The sequence below is a fragment of the Emydura macquarii genome, unplaced genomic scaffold, assembly GCF_026122565.2.
Source record: "Emydura macquarii macquarii isolate MOO-44397 ecotype Brisbane River unplaced genomic scaffold, CSIRO-AGI_Emac_v2 contig_1146, whole genome shotgun sequence".
Classification (NCBI taxonomy): domain Eukaryota; kingdom Metazoa; phylum Chordata; order Testudines; family Chelidae; genus Emydura; species Emydura macquarii.
This window is the reverse complement of record NW_027131283.1, coordinates 11,515,321-11,536,504: the sequence shown is the minus strand read 5'-3', so window position 1 is coordinate 11,536,504 and position 21,184 is coordinate 11,515,321.

Genomic DNA, 21,184 nt, shown 5'->3' with positions numbered 1-21,184 from the left:
ACTACAAAATGGGGAATAATTGGCTAGGTGATAGTATTGCTGAAAAGGATCTGAGAGTTATAATGGATGCCAAATTGAATATGAGTCCACCATGTGACGCATTTGTGAAAAAAGACTAATATCATTCTGGGGCTCATTAACAGAACAATTTGTCTGTAAGACATGGGAGATAATTGTTCTGCTGTACTTGCCACTGGTGATGCTATAGCTAGAGTATTGTGTCTAATTCTGGGTGCCAAACTTTAGGAAAGATGTGGACAAATTGGAAAAAGTCCAGATGAAAGCAACAAAAAATGATAAAAGGTTTAGAAAAATGTAACCTATGAGGAAAGGTTAAAAATAGTGGCATATTTAGTCTAGAGAAAAGAAGACTGAGGGGGGACTTGTTAAGTCTGCAAATATGATAAAGACTGTTATAAAGAGGACTGCGATCAGTTTTTCTCCATGTCAACTAAAGGTAGGACAAGAAGTAACGGCCTTAATCTGAAATAAGGGAAATTTAGGTTAGATATTAGGAAAACTTTCTAGTCATAACAATAGTTCAGCTCTGGAATAGATTTCCAAGGGAAGATATGGAATCCCCATCATTGAAGGTTTCCAATAACAGGTTAGACAAACACCTGTCAGGAATGGTCTAGGTTTACTTGGTCCTGCCACAGTGCAGGAGGCTGGACTTGATGAATTCTTGAGGTCCCTTCCAGCCCTACATTTCTATGATTCTGTGATCTTTCTGCAGGGAGTAAGGGTGCTGGGTATCCTTAGGGAAGCCATTGTGAGGCCCTGCACATTGATATCTGAAATCTGATATTTAAATGTGATAACTAATCTAATCTCACATATTGCCAGGGCGACTTTGGTGTTTTCGGGAAACTTCCGAATTTTTAGACCCCTGGTCCATCAGGTTTTAGACCTGGGTATGGGAGGAAAAATGTGCTCGTTTCATAATTTTCAGTGTCCTTCTCTTCACAATGGATGCTAACAAAATGCCAGTGCTTACTCTTCAACCTATCACTAGTCATTGAGACTGCTGGCCACAAGGGTGTTGTTTTTTTTTTAACACATTCCCCTAAACCGGGGAGGTTGGAGCTGCTCTTGAGTGGCTCCATTCATTCCTTTTCCAGAGTTCTGGAAGGGTACAGATGTGTGATTGCCCTTCTGCCCCCAAAGATCTTGTGCCGTGTGCTGCAACCCAGATAAACTATAGTTAATCTTGCCAGGTACCCTATGTTAGACAATAAAATCAGAAAAGTTGGCAAAGACCATGTTGGCTCCCCAGACTAGGGAGTGTGACTGGCAGCTGTGAAACAATTTAGCAATTTAGTACTGTTAGATCCTAGGGTTTCCTGGATGCTCAGGTAGGAACTGTGGCCAAAAGCATGTTTTCCCACCTACGTTTGGTGAGAAAGGTTTGACGCTTCCATTTGAACATGCAGCTTGCTACTTTTCATGTATTTTGTGGTTAGATTACTGTAATACACTCTACAGTCTGCATGTTCAGACTATTTGGAAACTGAAGCTAGTGCTGTTTGTAACCACTATTTTTATGGTATTAGATGCTACCTTAACTAGATCTCACATTAACAATAGTGCCCTGTAATCTACACTTGTTCTCACTTCAAAATGTACTCCCTCTTTAGCCTTCCGAAGCCAGATTTAGTACCCTTCTGGGCATGCTGCATTTGGGGATATGACTGTGAGTTGGACTGACTTCTACTATTTTTCTTGTTATCATTTATTTGTCTGGGTGGTGCTGGAGTATACAATTAGTGATGAACTGTTCAGTTAAAGAAATAGTTTAGTTTTGTAAAATGCCTGTAGTTCAAATGAACTATACCCTATTAAGAGTGAATTAAACTCTAGGAAATAATAGTGTATATAATCATAGCAGGTCACAACATTTCCATGAAAACAAAATTTTGAAGAAAACTGTAAAAATATTCATGAACATTTAATGACCTGCTCTATAGCTAAACAGAAAGTTTCATTTAAACAAAATCTCGGTGAAAAACAGAAACAATGTTGTTCAACTGGATATAATATCTGTGTGTGTATATTTAGGATCTCATCCTGTAGAGACTTATGCATGTGCTTAACTTTAAACACTGTTTATAGTCCCTTTGACATCAATGGCATTGCTCACAGTTCATAATGTTAAGCACATGCATACATTTTACACCTTCTCCGGAATAATCTAGAAATAGCCACCCTCAAACAAAATACCAGATTATATGGAACACTGAGCTTGTCCAGTTTGACAGTTCCTGTGTGAGTGCTTTTCTTTCTCTCTCTCTAATATATATATTATATTATAATTCTAATATATTATATATATATATTATATATATATATATTAGAGAGAGAGAGAAGAGCATTTCCTATAGCACATGGAACTTGTAAAACTTCTGAACCTCTGCTGTTAAGGTAATTTCTTAAAATCTCCAACCCATCAAATCTAGTATATGTTTTTTGTTTTGTTATAGAAAAATAAATAAAATTTGAATATTATACACTACATTGGCAAAAGCAGAGTCTAATGAAAGGGAGTAATGAAAGGTTGCCCGCCAGCAGCTGCTGCTCTCCGACCACCCAGCTCTGAAGACAGTGCCAAAGTAAAAGTGGCAATACCATGAACCCCCCTACAATAGGCTTGCAACCCTTTTTTGGGTCAGGGCCCCCGGTTTAAGAAACGCTGCTCTAGTAGGTGCAAGAAGGAAGGATTACTGCTGAACTTGACCAAGTAAAATCTGACCCTTTGTGTGAGCACAATAGCAATTCAGGGTCCCAGAACAGTTCTGGTGTAATTTTCATCATATGAGCTTGGATGTGAAGTTTTACCATAGAACAAAAACAAAACCATGAAAAACTCAGTTTCTAAACTATTATGCTTATCTAACAATAAATGTCCCTTTTTGGTTTTGGCAAAAGACTTTCAGGCTCTGAAAGAACTTTCATGAAATATGTCTAGATTTAATTCCTTTTTAAGAACAAGCAGTCTCCCATGGCTTCAACTTTGGAAAGAAAGCTTTGGACCTCTTATGATGTGGCCAAACATATCTGCATTTAGGGTCAAATTTTCGGCTGTAAACAGGACAATGCATCCCTTAAAATGTGTGCATATACACACACACATACACAGATTATTCCAGTTCTATGCCATCTTTTCCTCTCCTTTTGGGGGCTATTGAAAATGGAAGGAACTGTGGGTGGAGCACTGCTGCGAATATAACATCGCGGGGGCTGCTGCAGGCAGACCTTTATGAGTGCAGCACTGAGACTGCTTTAATATGCAATGAGAGCTGAATTGGCCCTCAGCCCTGGGGAGGCTGTTAAGGTAGGATACTTTTGCTTTAGGTGAAAAGGTGTTTGCAGAATGTATGATCACCTCAGCTTTTCTAGTCACTAAAACGTTCTGTTCACATGCTATCAATTTATATTTTGAGGGGACTTGGGGTGATTTTTCTTTCATTCTTATGCTAGTATTAAAAATTTGTACAACTTTTATTTTTCCAGTAGTGGAGAGTAAATCGGATGGCTAACTTGCTGCTTAAATGTAGAAAAACAATTTAATTTCTTTTCATTTGGGTGTAAGTTTCAGGGGCAGTTCTTCTTTGGTTTAATTCATGTTTAATCACAAATTCCATATTGCAAGTGGGGATTCAACAATGCACCTTGTCAGGTGTATAAGGATTTTCAATTCAACTTAAACTCAGTTCATATCTCTAATGTGTTATGCTGTATTTCCTTATGTTAAAAAAGTCTTTGCATTTATTTGTATAATAGTGGAATTAGAGCATATTTGAACTGGATTTTCAAAGAGCTGCTATATGATTACTTTGTCCTTCTGCTGACCCTTTTCCTTTATGATTGCAATTTTGACAGGTGCTTTTGCTTCAGGGCACTGAGACTTTACATTATTAGCCGTGGTGACATTTTTCTCTATTTAATTGTTGCAGCAAAAAAGCTGACCAAAAACGGTGTGTGTTTCCCATTGTTCCCTATGTATGTCAAGGGGCTATAGTAGTATAGTGAAGAATTAACTTTCACTGGCAATCTCCACACGTGTGTATCTAAGGACATGTCTACGCTACAGATTTAAGTAGACCTATGTTAGGGTTAACTTACAGCCACTGCAGTAATTACTGTGGTGGTTCATGTCCACACTTCCCTCCATCTGTCGGTGGTGTGTGTCCTCACCAGGAGCATTTCCACCAATGTAGGAGGGGCAGTGTGGGAGGCTGAGAGGCGGAGCTCCCAGTTCTGCATGCTGCTCCCCTCCCAGGAACCCCACTGCTCCAGGGCTCACAGCTCCTTGCTGGGACCCCAGATACCCCCTCCTCTCGGCTCCCGGGTCCCCCGGGCTCTCTGCTTCCTGGGAGCATAACAGCTGCCTGGGCTGTCAGCTTCCAACAGAGAGCATGGCTGCACCGAGGTTCCTTGCTCTCCGCAGGGAGCATGGGTACTGCTAGGCCTCCCTGCTCCCACTGTCATTCTTGTCAATTTCATGGCACCATGCTGGAGCCATGAAATTGTCAAGAAAGTGGGGGCAGTCGGGGGCTCCAGCTCCAGCCTGGCTGTCCCCCAGGTTTTCAGCTCCCTGCAGGAGAAGTTTTATTAGCACCAAATACAGGCGTTAACTTCTTTGGCTAGACAATTAGTCCATCGAGTCCCATTTCCTTCCTCTGGCAGTCTTTTCTTGATACTTCACTGGCAAGTGAAAACCCTGCATGACGGACTTAGCCAATTATGTGGTGATGTACATGGAAAAAAGAGAACAGGTTCTGCTGTGATACCCATGGTAAACAGAGTAATCATGGAAGTCATTACTAGAGCAGGACCAGGTCAAGGCAAAATCCAAAGTCCATGGAAGTCAATGGGGATCTTTTCATTGACTTCCATGGCCTTTAGATGAGGGCCTTCAACTGGGATTTTCTAAGGAGTCTAAGAGTTAGGTGTCCATTTTCCCCTGAGTTTTCTAGTCTCCTTTGAAAATACTAGCCTGAATTAATTGTGCTCACAAAATATCTGGCCTTTTATTAAATCACCCAGGTCATTTGTTTCAGTGATTTCCTGAAACAATGAATTCCACGGGTTAATTCTGTATTACATGAAAAATCATTTCCTTAATTTTTAAAAAAATGTACTGCCCATCATTTTTATTGAGCATCTCCTTTTATTAGCGGAAATGGTTTACAGTACACGGGGTTTCTATCAATTGGAACAGCAGTCTGGGCCATATTTGATAATTGGCATAGCTCTACTGTTCGTTTGTTTATCTAATATCCCACAAAGTTCCTTATTGTGATGATAAGATGAGGCAAGGCTTGGGGTTTACCTACTGGAATGAAGACTTCACAGCTCAGAATCCATTTCCAAAATATAAGAATTTCATTTTGATCCTAAACTAAGATAGGTGTTGGTTTGACCAGGTGCAATCATTTTGTTTACATGGGAAGCTAGTGCAGGATAGCTAATGAACGTTAAATTCACACCTTGGCTTAATTCCTAATAACTCCTCCCTATAGCCAAACTTATATAGTTTCCTTACTTACTGATTCATCTGAGTTGGACATGGTCCATTCCTGAATTTAAGTTTGATTGGTTTCACATGACAAGTTGATTCTCTCATTTTTTATTTCACTCTCTGCTATTTTATTTTAAAAATATTTTTCTCTTTGAGATATTATTAGGGATGCCAACTGGGCTGCTGCTGAATGATCTTGGATTTTATGCTTTATTGATTTTAACACGGCAGATTAGTTACTTATGATTTCCCTGTGGAAATGGGCCATAGATTGGGAGGAAGTATGTTCCAGCACTTAGTGCATGAACAAGTTACTAAAGGAGAGCTGGATTTGATTCCCTGATCTATTTCTTGTTTGATGATGGACAAGACACTAAGTCTTTCTCTATGTCTCAGTTCTCTAACTGTAAAATGACTGAGGATAATAGAACTTCTCTACCACATAGGGGTAGTGTGAGGATAAATACATTAAAGATTGTGAGATACTATAATAATGGTGAGGATATAAGCACCTAAGAGTTTTGTCTTAGGTGCTTATATGCCTAAAAATGGACTTTTTCATACCCAGCTATGCCTCTCGGTCAAGTCAATATTTCTATGGCCAGACTCTGTTGCCCTGCACCTTGTGCAGTGCCTATGTAAAGTGGGTGTAAAATATCACCAGTCTGATTTTTACACAAGGTCATAGTAGCAGCTAATCAACCCCTGGTGGTGTCCATGGGTTGGAGAATTTAAAAAGCCATTATTCCTTCTTAGTTTCCTTAACATACTACAATTTGTATTACTTCAGGGTCAGCCACATGGGGCGTCTTAGTTTTTCCCTTCTCTGACTATGATACATTTGGTTGCCTTCGCGATATTTGATTTGAGTGATCTATTCTATGGCATTATGAATCATTCATCTTTTCTGTGTTAAACCAGCATGTCTGGGTATATTAAAATAACCTCCATGTGGAAATTGAAGGGGTTTGATGGCCTTGTTAAGCATCCCTAAGGACAGAAGAAGTATGCTATGCTACACATAGGGTTCTGACAGCAGATTTATCATCAAATTAAAGTTATTTTCTATACCTTTTATATAGATAGAGTTAGGAGAAAATCATCATCTCTCATAACCTAGTAAGGAAAGAGAGGAGGGGGTAAATTGTATTTCATACAAATCTTCTTGTGACAATAAAAGAAGTTATCTCTGCCTCTTGGGGAAGTAATATGATAGTTCATATTATGGTATATTGTCTAGCTCATATATGTATGTCCCGTGAGATCTTTCTAAATATGTTTCAGTTAATGTTTGCTTCTCTGCTGATGAAGACTTCAATTGTATTGTGAACATGTCAATGGACAGTTTCCACAACCTTTCTGAGAACAGAGCAAATCGCCTAATTATAGCAGCACTATATGTCACTTAAACCACAGTGTTTAAAGTTGGATACCTAACAACAGCTTCCTAATTCTATATGTAGGCACCTAAATACACATGGTCTTATTCTTACAGATACTGAGCAATGGTAGCTACCACTGATTTCAAGGGGGACTGTGGCTGCTCAGTATCTCTAAAAATGACACCATTTTATTTAAATATGGATTCTGAAGGCAGACCATAGGCCCTCAACTTTGAAACTGTTCTCTTTAATGCACTCTTGAAATGACTTCTCCATCTGAACAAATGAGAATTGATCAGTATTTTTCTATGCATCTGCTAAGGTTTTAACAGAATGAGTATTTCTTTCTTCCATATATAAACGTTGTTTATCTCCCTCACTTTGTAGCATTGTCCTGTTAAAGACAAAGAGCTGGCATTGGGATGCAAAAATTCCTTTCTTTTTATAAATAAATGCCTGTCTTCTGAAACTTCCATGTCATGGACAGAGCCTACATCAGAATCTTAGTTGCAGGAAATGCCATTGACAGCAAGAAAGAGAAAATGTTTAATCTAAGTAGATCTCAAATTAAATATGAAGCTTAAAAAGGAAATTATCTAATTCAACTGGGTCACCCTCACCTTTCACACTAGAAGAACTGGCTTTATTTCAAACTAGCCAGAAAAGAAGGAGGTTAATATAAAGAAAACAGGCAAATTCCTCTATTGTAACAAAAGTTTAAGAACAATTAAGTTATCAAGTTCCTGGATGATAAGGAGTTTTATGAATGCATATATATGAATGATGCCAGGAATCTGGAAGATAATGTAGATGTCCTTAATGCTAGGGGAAATTATCTGCATTCTCTCAAATGACTGTACATTTAAAAATAAAAGGGTAGCTCCTTAGAAGCAGTTGTATTTGTCACTTCTACTGAAATTGCTAAATTCATAGAAAGTCTGATTAAGATTCTGGCCAAGGCAGATCCACTAATGATTTTCTAAAAGGTCTCATCAATCTTTGAGAGATCATATGATGATTAAACAAGGTTATTTTAAAACAAATATTCTTTTCTCCACTTTTGCACTTGATTCTGGTCCTACTGGGATTGCTAATTAGAGGGAAAGACATAGAGAGGTGGGCATCTTATTTGCAATCTCAAAAACACAGAATAATGCTAATACTATAACATTTAGATACTCACAAAATATCTATTTGAAACAAAGTCCTTGGTGGTTCCTCCCTCAGGAGGAGCGGGACATGACCACACTCAGTTATCCTTACAGGTCAATCACACACCAGCTCCACTTTCCTACTATCCACAATGGAGGCTCTGCCCTTTTGGGCCTTCAAATATCTCTGGATGAGGAATCAAAATGAAAGTCACAAATCCCCACGCCTTCAGGGATGCTCTGTCCCTGAGGTCCCAGCACAAGGGGGCAAGGGTGGCGAGTCTACAGCACTGCCAACAAACCAGTCCTAATGTCATAGGCTTGGGGAAATCACTCTGGCTGGGTCTCTGAGACAGACTCAGCCTGTCTGTCTTACCCTGGAAGTCCACTACACTCTCCTCAGGATTGGGGTGAAGGTCTGCTGCCTAGGCGCTCCCTCCATGATGTCAGGAGTGACTTCTGCAGTCCGCTGCTTAGGGAAATCTTGCTCTTCTTCCCCCCTCTGCTAACTGCAGTTTCCTCCCTTTTAAAGGCCTCCTCCCTATCATGCATGATTGACATGGCCAGAAGGGTGGGGTTAGCCCTACTGCCACAGACTCTCTGGCCCCTTCTTCGTCCATGTGGGACGTGGAAGTCACACTATTACTGAACCTTTTTTAGTTGGTAGTCAAAGCTCACTTTGTCAATGTAGGGGACATACTTCGTTGATCTACCTACAGAGACTGTTGGACCCACTGGAGTTTCAAGGATCTCTTTGTCTTATCTCAATGACCTAGCAAAGCATGTCAACCTTTTTAGTTGTCAAAGGGTCACATACTTCCTCCCTAGAACCCCCTTGATCTACCTACAGAGACTGTTGGACCCACTGGAGTTTCAAGGATCTCTTTGTCTTATCTCAATGACCTAGCAAAGCATTATGATAATCTTTCTTGTCCCATGTGGCTCTCAGATGCACTGTCCCTGTACAGCAGCCTCATCCTTGAGACAATAGATGGCCTGCAACAGATTAGCTATATAACATGGAGGTAAGACCGTTGTCATAGCCCGAGCATCCTAACTAGGCAATGTGTGACAAAATGTTGTAGCCTTTATTACAATTGAATTGATACAGTAATCTATAGTTCTGTGCTAAACTGCAGCATCCCTACTGAGTGAGCCCGTCTCTTGTGTTGCTACAGTTTTAACATGAGCCGGGTCAAAGTCATAGTAACAGTGTGGCACCCAAAGTCATAGTAACAGTGTGGCACCCACCTCTTGCAAGCAATCAGGTTGGTCAGGCATGACTTTCCCTTGGTGAATCCGTGTTGACTGTTCTGATCACCTTCCTCTCTTCCAAGTGCCTTAAAATGGATTCCTTCTGATCAAGTGTATGTCTGCAGTCTTTAATCAGTCCTGGCCCTGGTATCAGACTATACTCCCAGGATTCCTTCCTGGAGGCAAGGGTTTTGCCCTCTTTGTCTATTCTGGCCTCAGTTCTCCAGCTGGGCCTCTTAATGGTTCAGTTCCCCTTCTGGGGATTTATCACTGTCTCATTGGAGGCCACATCCTCAGTGGCCCATGGGGGGAGCTGGACCTGCCCACTACTCTGGGTCCCAGCCCAGTGTCCCTAAGAATAGCAGCCACATGCTCGAACTAAACTGCTTTCAGTTCCCTGGGCCACTTCCCCATGGCCCCAGCCTTCACCACTGCTTCCCCTTTAGCTCAGGGCTCCTCTATGTTCAGGCCCAGCAGCCAGCCAGGAGAGCTTTCTTGCTTCCACAGTCTCTTACAGCGCTGAGCTGTCCATGGTGCTGCAGCTCCTTTTAGCCAGCCAGGAGCACACACTGCACTCCTTTATCTCCAAAGAACTGCCTGTCTCTGGTGCTGCAGCTCCTTTTATATTAACCTCCTGGACCCTGACTGGCTGCTCCCTGAAGCCTCTCTGATTTGCCGTGTCCCAAGCAGTCTTTCTATGCTGCTTGGAAGAATTCTTTCCACTGCTCCTTTTCTGAGACAGGTGTGGCACAGCCTCTGGAACTAGTCCACCCCATCACCCTGAGGGATTACCTTAGGTTTGAAGAGACTCTAGGAGCACACAAAGAATGACTATAGAGACCACAAACAAAATTACAAGTAAGGAATTTTGCCTGTATTTTAAGTTACAATCACAAACACATATACAAAACCTGAGAGTGCCCATGCAATAGCCAATGCTATATTCATAATCACATACTCAAAGATATCATAGAGTTGGGTGGATCTCTCAACAGATGGTCATCATTGGAGGAGCGGGGTGTGTGTGTCTTTTCTTGATGGAGTCTTCCCTCCCCAGCCATTCCAAGGAACTCTCCTTATCCTGTATTATGACAACGCCCACTATCTTATACATATGCATAAGGATTCAACCCCTCTTTTCCTTATCTGTACTTCCACACCCCCATAAACTTTTCATAGGCTGTTCTATTAGTTCCCCATATTCTCAATGGCATCTATGTAAACAATTTACCATGGTAACATGCAGTGAAAGCAAAACTTTCCGTGATGTTACCATCAGGTGTCTTGTAGTCTAGACATGTACGCCAACTATTGGCACATTCTTTACAGTAATCTTGTAATTTTACTTGTGCAGGGTTATCCTACTTAAGTCAGTGCTCCTTAGGCCAGAGGCTAAGCTGAAATCTTACAGGTTTGTAGACTTTGCATTACAGCCTTACCTTGTTTATATATCTAATACACACTAATCATTCATTAACACTTGTCAATCTTACTATGATGCTACTTATCCTACTTATTCTTATACCTATTCCTATAACTTAAATCTATTAATCACACATTGATTACATATCAAATAGCATGAGTTAACCACGACAATAGATAACACAATTTAATGATTAAATGAAATAATTGGCTATAATGTGGAAAAATCTAAAAAAATAAGACATTTGCAATAACATTTTAAAAGCATAAAAATCTCTTGTTCTCTCCTCTTCCTGGTTTAAAAGGCATGTGCATACACACACAGAGAGAGCTGGATCCTCAGCTGCAGTGAAATGGGGTGCAAATATGGCTTTGTTTTCTCTCAATCATAAGACCACTTCATTGTGGGGCTAATCCCCATGGTAAATTAGAGCAATGGCCAATAATCTGAAGGGGCCATTATGACATCTGCAGATAATTTTGGTAGAGGGACTGTCATGCTGTCTGGAGTGGCTCACGACTGTGAGTGTCAACCTCAGGGGAGACTGTCAAAAAGCAGGGAAGGAATACCAAAATGGTGCTAGGGGCTATAATAAGATTTCACCAACCCAGTAACAAGTATGAATTCCTCAAGTACTATACTGATCTTACCATGGAGTCACAGACAGTCTCCTTGGGCATTCCAGTGTATCTTGCCATCAAGGCAAGTTGGATTTAGTGATAGATGGTCCCTTAAACCAAAAATCACAAAAATATTCAGCTTACTCCCATTCCCAAAGAAACTCAGATCTTAAACAAAAGCCAATGCCTGTAGCCAATCCTGTAATAAACTAATTAAAGGTTTATTAATTAGGAAAGCAAAATGAGAGTTATTTACAGGATTAAAAGCAAAAACCTACATACATAAATGAGTTACAGTCTTAGATTTAAAAAGGTAATATAAGCCTCTATAATAAGCAGCTCTATATGTCTTTTGGAGCTGACCCATGCCAAGCAGCATGGGGATCTCTTGCTTATGTTTAGACTCATAGACTCTAAGGTTAGAAGGGACCAATATGATCATTTAGTCTGACCTCCTGCACAACACAGGCCACAGAACCTCACTCACCCACTCCTGTAATAGACCTCTGACCTATGACTGAGTTATTAAAGTCATCAAATCATGGTTTAAAGACTTTAAGGTACAGAGAATCCACCAGCAAGTGAGCCGTGCCCCATGCTCCAGAGGAAGGCAATTGATGCGTCTCCAGCTATAGAAGAAATTGTTATTAGTCCTTGAATGCATGACCTTGCACTTTCCACTATTAAATTTCATCCTATTTCTATTACGCCAGTTTACAAGGTCATCCAGATCTTCCTGTATGATATCTAAATCCTTCTCTGTATTGGCAATACCTCCCAACTTCGTATCATCCACATACTTTATTAGCACATTCCCACTTTTTGTGCCAAGGTCAGTAATAAAAAGGTTAAATAAGACTGGTCCCAAGACCGACCCCTGAGAAACTCCACTAGTCTCCCTTCAGCCAGACAGTTCACCTTTCAGTTGTAGTCTTCCCTTTAACCAGTTCTTTATCCACCTTTCAATTTTCATATTAATCCTCATCTTTTCCAATTTAACTAATAATTCCCCATGTGGAACTGTATCAAATTCCTTACTGAAATCTAGGTAAATTAGATCCACTGCATTCCCTTTGTCTAAAAAGTCAGTTATCTTCTCAGAGAAGAAGATCAGGTTGGTCTGGCACAATCTACCTTTTGTAAAGCCATCTTGTATTTTATCCCAATTACCGTTAACCTCGATGTCCTTAACTACTTTCTCTTTCAAATATTTTTCCAAGACCTTGCATACTCCTCAGGTCAAACTAACAGGCCTGTAGTTACCTGGATCACGTTTTTTTCCCCTTTCTTAAGAATAGGAACTATGTTAGCAATTCTCCAATCATACGGTACAGCCCCTGAGTTTACAGATTCATTAAAAATCCTTGCTAATGGGCTTGCAATTTCATGTGCTATTTTATTTCATATTCTTGGATGGAGATTATCTGCCCCGCCCCACCCCAATTTAGTTCATTAAGCTGTTTGAGTTTGGCTTCTACCTTGGAAGTGGTAATTTCTACCTCTATATCCTCATTCCCATTAGCCACCCTACCACTATCCCCAAGCTCATCATTAGCCTAATTAAAAACGAAGGCAAAGTATTTGTTTAGATATTTGGCCATGCTTAGATTATGCTTCACCTCCACCCCATTCTCAGTGCTTAGCGGTCCCAAAGGAATCTTTGCTCCTCAAAGTCCATACAACATAAAGTTCCAGGTTTTTTCTTGTCAGAGATTTTTATCCCCTTCACCTCAGATTCCAAGTTGATGGGACAAGTTCATGCACAGGTTTCCCCTTCGTGGAGGGAGTGAGGAATGCAGTCAACAAGGTCTCTGTCCTTTGAGCCTACAGAATGTCTCATTTGCTTTCAATGGGCCATCTTGCATGCAGGATGAGCACTTTACCTCAATTAATGATTCATTTCCTGCTTGGTGAGTTACACAGTTACAAAACCAAACACTCAATATAACTTTATACCATGGGATACAGATATTATATGTAGGATTAATACACGCAGCATTTTACAAGCATTCCATTAGCCCTAAACACTAAACACATTCTTATAACTCTAATATCTATTTTAAATACACTAACCCACAGGATAAGCCAGACTGGCTCCCAGCTATGCAATTGCCAGTGTTCAGTGACACCTGAGGGCCTTGGCATGAGTTGGCACCTGAACTGCCAGAATCACAGGAACATTCCAGCCATTTTCCTTTTTCACTTGCAATAAGGACCATACCAGCAGCCAAGGGCGGGTGATTTAGAAGACACTATGATGATGCTATGTGTCCCATGAATTTCCCTTTATTTGGGAATATTTTCAAGTTTGGCTATGCTGTCTTTCCACAGTTGGGCCAGCACCAAGTTACCTTAGGCCTGGATATCAGTATTAAATAATAACAAGAGTAAATTATTCCCAAACAAGAGTTTACAGCTGCCACTATATTAATTGCTTAAATGCCTGATTTTGAATACATTTGTTAAAGATACATTTATGAGGGCCTCCTCCTATGAGGTGTTGACCAACTTTGATTCCTGTTGCAGCCAAAACCTTGTTGGAAGTGCTTTGTAGATCACAAAACTGGGTTCTTATGGTAATACTGCCATAAGAGCTAAGTAGCTATAAAGTTGAATAAGATCAGTTAAAGATCTTTAAACTATACAACAAGATACTTGTAATTTCAAATCCACCTTTTAAAATGTGCTTTATTTAGAAATATTTCCTAACCTTTACCGTGAATTCTTTAAAAGTGTGTGTGTGTAATATATGTTCATTGATTTATATTTTGCACCCCTTTTCCCTTACTGCTACTTGTCAGTGTAAGAGTATATAGTCTCAATGGTTCTCTGTTAATCATAGAATCATAGAGTTGGAAGGGACCTCAGGAGGTCATCTAGTCCAACCCCCTGCTCAGAGCAGGACTAACCTCAGCTAAATAATCCCAGCGAAGGTTTTGTCAAGCTGCAGCTTAAAAACCTCTAAATATGGAGATTCCACCACCTCCCTAGGTAACCCATTCCAGTGCTTCACCACCCTCCTAGTGAAAAACTTTTTCCTAACGTCCAACCTAGACCTCCCCCACTGCAACTTGAGACCATTGCTCCCTGTTCTGTCATCTGCCACAACTGAGAACAGCCTAGCTCCATCCTCCCTGAAACCCCCTTTCAGGTAGTTAAAGGCTGCTATCAAATCCCCCCTCATTCTTCTCTTCTGTAGACTGAACAAGCCTAGTTCCTTCAGCCTCTCCTCATAAGTCTTGTGCTTCAGCCCCCTAATCATTTTTGTTGCCCTCCGCTGGACTCTCTCTAACTTCTCCACATCCTTGTTGTAGTGGGGGGCCCAAAACTGGACACAATACTCCAAATGCGACCTCACCAATGCCAAATAGAGAGGAATGATCACTTCCCGTGATCTGTGGGCAATGCTCCTACTAATGCAGCCCAATATGCTATTAGCCTTCTTGGCAACCAGAGCACACTGCTGACTCATATACAGCTTCTTATCCACTGTTACCCCCAGATCCTTTTCTGCAGAACTGCTGCCTAGCTCGTCGGTCCCCAGTCTGTAGCTGTGCATGGGATTCTTCCATCCTAGGTGGAGGACTCTGCACTTGTCTTTGTTGAACCTCATCAGATTTCTTTTGGCCCAATCCTCCAGTTTATTTAGGTCCTTCTGTATCCTATCCCTACCTTCCAGGGTATCTACCACTCCCCCTAGCTTAGTGTCATCTGCAAACTTGCTGAGGGTGCAATCTACCCCATCCTCCAGATCATTGATGAAGATGTCGAACAAAACCGGCACAAATAAAACTCCAACCAGTTCTGCATGCATGAGTTGAGACAAAATGTGCCCCTCCTTCAGTTTAGTAAGGTATAATGGGCCTGATCCTGAAATCCTTACCCAAGTTCTGAGCCTACATATACATACACATGTCCTTTCATTATTTCCATTGATTTCTATAAGGCCATGCTCAAGAGTCTGACCCAAAACCCATTGAAGTGCTGTTGACTTCAATGGGTTTTGAATCAAACCCTACATGAATAAAGATACCCAGATGAACAAGAGTTTTCTGGATCTGGCCCTGTGATGGGGTGTCCACCCCACACTCAACTGGAAGGGGTTAATGGAGGCCAGACAGGACAATTAACCTATTAGGCTGAAGACTGAGAGGAAATCCCTAATTAGGGAACAGGCAGGACTTCTAAAAAACCAGGGAGATCATTGCAGGAAAGAAGCTGCAGGGAAGCAGTCTGCTGTCACTCCCTGGGAAAAGGGAGGTTTGTTTGGGGGCTATAGAGAGAAGTAGCCCATGGTTGCTCCCTTGGAGGGAGTCGAGAGGTCAGCAAACCCCAGAGAGTGGGTGGTGCTGGGGTAGGATAGGAATCAGCCCAGGGAGCAAGAAGCAAGGTTGAAGACTGAGGAGATCCTGGCTGCATTTTGTAGGGTCCCTGGGTGGGAATCCGGAGTAGAGAGTGGGCCTGCGTTCCCCTATCCACCGCTCAGGAAGTGGCACTGGCAGGGCAGCGAACTGAAAAATTGCCTGGGTCACTGTGGAAGTGACAGAAAATTTGAAGGACTATACCCCAGAAGGAGGGAAGACTGAGTGACACTGCAATTCCTGGAGTGAGAGAGTGACTGCAGACCAGAAAGAGAGATGAAGTGCTGGCATGCAATCACAGGAAGAGGTGTTGACCTTGGGGAGCTAATCTCCCGAGCGGCCAGGAGAAGGTGCCACACTAGCAGTGAGTGGAGCATCCTGTGACAGTCCCCTACTCTTTACACAGGAAATGTTCTCACTGAAGTCCAAGTTTTGCTTTTATCAAGACTCAGTAAAAACTGAATAACGATGTCAGAATTTGTGCCATGAGTTGGATTAGTATCCAGATGGTGTGGGGAGTCATTCATATAAATTCAGTTTTATGAATAAATCAGATTTTCAGTACATATCTCAGGTAGGATATAAATCTAAATAATAAATCTTAAGAATTATGGGCTAAATTGCAATAAATACTCCAATGTTTTATGACTGCAAATGCATTTCAAAATAAAGGTTTTAGTAACCATACTGAGTGTCTTGTTGAAAACATTTTAAATTCAAAGTCTTAGTGTTGTCATGGAACCAATATTATATCCGGGTGGAAATTAGTTTTATGATTTCTAATGTTAGGCTTCGAGGTTTCCAATATCATAAATGATGTCACTTTACAAATCTTTCTGTGCAAATTGTACTTTGGGCCAAATTCTGATTTCAGAAATTGATTAATTTAAAATTAGGAAAAATATTACTGCTGATAAGGGATGGATGAATCTGGTAGACAGTTCTGGGTATAGCTGAACATATAATGTACAGAACTAATTTCTCCTCTTCTTCTGCCCACATGATATGCAGGAAAAGACTGTGATGACTTTGACTTTATTTTGTTATTCAGAAGTACTCTTCATTTTTGTGTGTGATTTATTTTTACTCTCTTTTTGCAATACCCCTGGACAAATTGGACTGTTCTAAGATTATTGGCTGGGCGGAGGATTTAAATCTTATTTTCTTTTCCATCACATTCACACAAAATAACTATGTGCATGTAATCTTAGTTGTGTTCAGAACCTTGTCTGGCTTGTCTAATTGCCTCTATGCCAGAGTTCTAGTAAATCCTGTTTCTCTAATGCATCAAGCAATCTCCCATCCCTTTAAAACTAGGACTGGTCTCAAATTCTCCAGCAAAATTGTTTTTCAGTGGCAAATTGGGTTTTTTGATAAAGTGAAAATTTTCACAAAAGGTGTCTGCTTTCCTCAGAATTTTTTTGTAGAAACACCAAACACACTCAAATTGACAAGTTTTTGTGTGTGGCTAAAAATTAAATATTTCAATTTGGATATGGCACTAAGGTGCTTCATGAGTGTTGGTGTTCATTTGGCTTGTGTTCTCATTCTCTTCTATGGGTCAGGGTCCTCAGCAGAACTTTCTCTCCCATGATGCTCAGCCACTCCTTAGGAAGAGGGAATACTGTAGAGCATCACAGGAGATATAGTCTGACCAGGGATTTTAGAGAACTGGGGCATCAGACACCGAAACAACAACTCTCAGGAGGCACTGCAGTCGCATTTCTGAATCAAAATATTTCAGTTTTAGGTTGAAATATTTCAATTTTAAATTTTTCACCAAAAGTTTAAATTTTTTGAGGAAAAATACTAATTTTTCCACCAGCTCCATTAAAAAAACTTATAATTTTAAATACAAATCTCATGTTTGTAGTTCTAAAATTTGATGTCAGCAAGCACACTTTGTGATCTTAAGATTGACTTTCTTCACAGGTTCTTCAGAGTTAAACTTAATTACAATCACAAGAGTGGGACTATAATCAAAACACTTTTGATTTTTGAAGTTCAAAAATATCCATGGAATATTAATGGACTGTCTTTGTAGTGTTTGCCCAGCTCTAACTTTAGGGATTTCAAACTCTAACTTTTTTTTGGATTTACCAAACATGTTAGAGTTTGTGAATCTTAAACTTAAACCAATGATTTTTCAAAGAAAATTAAAATAAAAACATAGATATTTATAGTGGGATTAGTATAGATGAAAGATAAAAGAATGCTCTTCTCCTTCCTGTCTTCCCCTATTCCAGTGAGACATCTTCAGCACTACACCTTGAGTTGACTTAACAAAAATTTGAATAAAAAAAAATAAAAATACCCCAAATATATGAGGGGCAGTCCTCTAAAACCTCATTCTGGACCATGAAATGGAGCAAATAGCCTGCTGTCTCTCCCCCACATAGTAAACAAAGATTGGAGGAAGAAATACTAAAGGAATTCTAATATAGTCTACACATGGGTTGAGTTAACAGGTCTTTAAAAAGTACACATGCAGTACATGAAAACAGTCATACTGGGTCAGACCAATATCCTGTCTTCTGACAGTAGCCAGTGCCAGATGCTTCAGAGGAAATGAACAGAACAGGGCAATTTTGAGTGATCCATCCTCTGTCGCCCAGTCCCAGCTTTTGGCAGTTGGAGGTTTAGGGACATTCAGAGCATTGTGTTATGTCCCTGACCATCTTAGCTAATAGACACTGAAGGACCTATCCTCCATGAATGTATCTAATTCTGTTTCAAATGAAGTAATATTTGTGGTCTTCACAACACCCCATGGCAACGAGTTCCACAGGCTGACTGTGAGTTATGGGAAGAAGTATTTCCTTTTTATTCCTATTAATTTCATGATGACCTCTAGTTCTTGTGTTATGTGAATGGGTAAATAACACTTCCCTGTTCACTTTTTCTACACCATTCATGTTTTTATAGATCTCTATCATGTCCCCTTAAAATGTTATTTTTAAGCTGAATAGTCTCAGTCTTTTTAATCTATCCACATACCGAATGTTCCATATCCCTAATAATTTTTGTTACTCTTCTCTGTACTTTTTCCAATTCTAATATATTTTTTGAGATGGGGTGACCAGAATGGCATGCAGTATTAAGGTGTGGGTGTAGCATGGATTCATATAGTCGTATTATGATATTTTATGTTTTAATATCTAGCCTTTTCCTAATGATTCCTAACATTGTGTTAGTTTCTTGGCAGCCACTGCACACTAAGAAGATGTTTTCAGAAAACTATCCATGATGACTTCATGATTTCTTTCTTGAGTGGTAACATCTAATTTAGACCCCATCATTTTTGTATGTATATTTGTATTGTATATTGATATCAGACCCAGACTCATATAAAGGTCATGTAAATGGAATAGCTTTTCTGGAGCCCCTTATTAAATCTTAATATTAGCAATAAGCTTAGCATACAAAAACCTAATCAGCATTTGTCATCAAGTGAGAACATAAATTATAAACCTGATTATAATTGCAGTGTTTTAAAGCCTTTTTCCAGAAATTAGCCTCTTGCATTGGGAGTGTAATATAAGGTTCTTTATGCTAAGTATGTCTTAGCATGATTTGGAAATCAGTTATTATATGTATTGTAGGAATTTTAAAACCATAGTTGCATTTATAAATGTGTTTCCTGACTGATAAAACAGATCTATGTTAAGCTGATCCAAACCAAAATGATTTAAGTTTTTTTTAAAAAGGTATTAAGGTAAAATAATGGACTAAATTAAACCAGTAAAATCAAATCAGATCAAATCATAGTCCATGCTAAGACGTCATCCTTAACAATGTGCCCCATTTAGTGGGCTTACATATTTGAAATGCAGAGCACACAATCATTCTCCACTACTTTTATATGGCTATAGACTCTTTTAATACTCCTTTACAAGTTAAGCTAGCATGCAGCTAATTAGAATATCATGCCAGTTAAAGTATAATTCACACATTAGCATAGAATTGTCTTGAATTTGATGAATCTGAGTGATGTCTTTAGCAAACTAGATTGTAATAGCTCCCTGGATGTCTTTAATATCTAACTCTTCCAAAATTATGGTATTTCAAACATATTTAGTTCATGGATTATAGGCCCAGTAGACTGAAACAGTTCCTAGTGATTTATTATGGCTATGAAGTACATTGCATTTTCCAGGATTCCATTTACTGAAATATATTGCCAGGATTACACTGAATCCCAAAATCTCATTTTAACAGGCCATAAATTACATTACAAAATTAGAGCAATTTGCTGACATTAAGATTAGAGTAAAGTTGTAACATTTTCAGATTATTAAGAGCTAGAATCTTACTCAGACTATGTATCCACACAAGGGAGAAAAGGGAGTAAGAAAGTAAGAACTCCCCTGATGCCTCTACCAAGGCTATGTGACCTGAGGTCCAGGCCCAAGGAGTAGAACTGGACTGAAAACGTCAAATCCATTTCACCACAATGTTCAAGGTTTCAGAATTCATTTTCATTCCAGTTGGGAATAGTACAAAACCTTTTGAATGTTTTCATGCAGCACAATTGCACTGAAACATCTGTTTGGGAATTGAAAAGGTCAGGTTTTCCATTCTGGAGTCTCTCTCTCTGGGAGTGACTGGAGAGTTCATGCTGGACCTCAGAAACCTTCCTGTTGAAAACTTCATTAAAATCAATACACCTCTGCAAAACATTTTGATTGAGACAAAACAGTGTATTTGAACACAAACCAAAACCAAACCAAACAAAAAGCCCAGCCAGCCAGCCAAAAACAAACAAACAAATCCAACCACAAGACATTTATCTGAAAATATCCCAATCAGCTCTACTGAACAGAAAGTGAGGCTGTTCACCCCTTTACTCCCTCCCCAAAGCAGGTGAGTGGCAACGGAAGGACAGCGAATGGATGAAACCTTTGCTCCTCCACACTCACCACTTTGATGACCAGAGAAGCTGAGCCTGTGCATTGGATGTAGGGTGACCAGATAGAAAGCATGAAAAATCAGGACAGGGGATGCGGGATTATAGGTGCCTATATAAGACAAAGCCTCAAATATCGGGACTGTCCCTAATTGGAGGTGAGTAGTAAACTATTGCTGATACAGGCAGGCAGCAAACTATTACCCCCTTGGAGCCAGGAGGAAGCAGGGGAGGCACTGTAACTTCCATCTCAGAGTTACAGTTCTCCAGGGGCTACTCCAGCTTGAATACTCCTTGTCCCCCTTGCTCATGGTTACGCCTAAAGACACAATCTGTCCCTTATATTTGCATCCTGTACATTGCTCATACCTCTTCCCTTACATGATTTTCCTTCCCTGCTCTGGTTGTTCAATAGTTCAATCATATGACATTACTCCTCTCAGTAACCTAGGAGCTCTCCCACATAGTTGTTTGGCATCTCATTCACGCCTTCCCCTGTGTAACAGGGTGACTTGCTCTAGGGCTGGAGAGCCAGTGGCCAAGCCAACCCTGATTACAGGATAAGT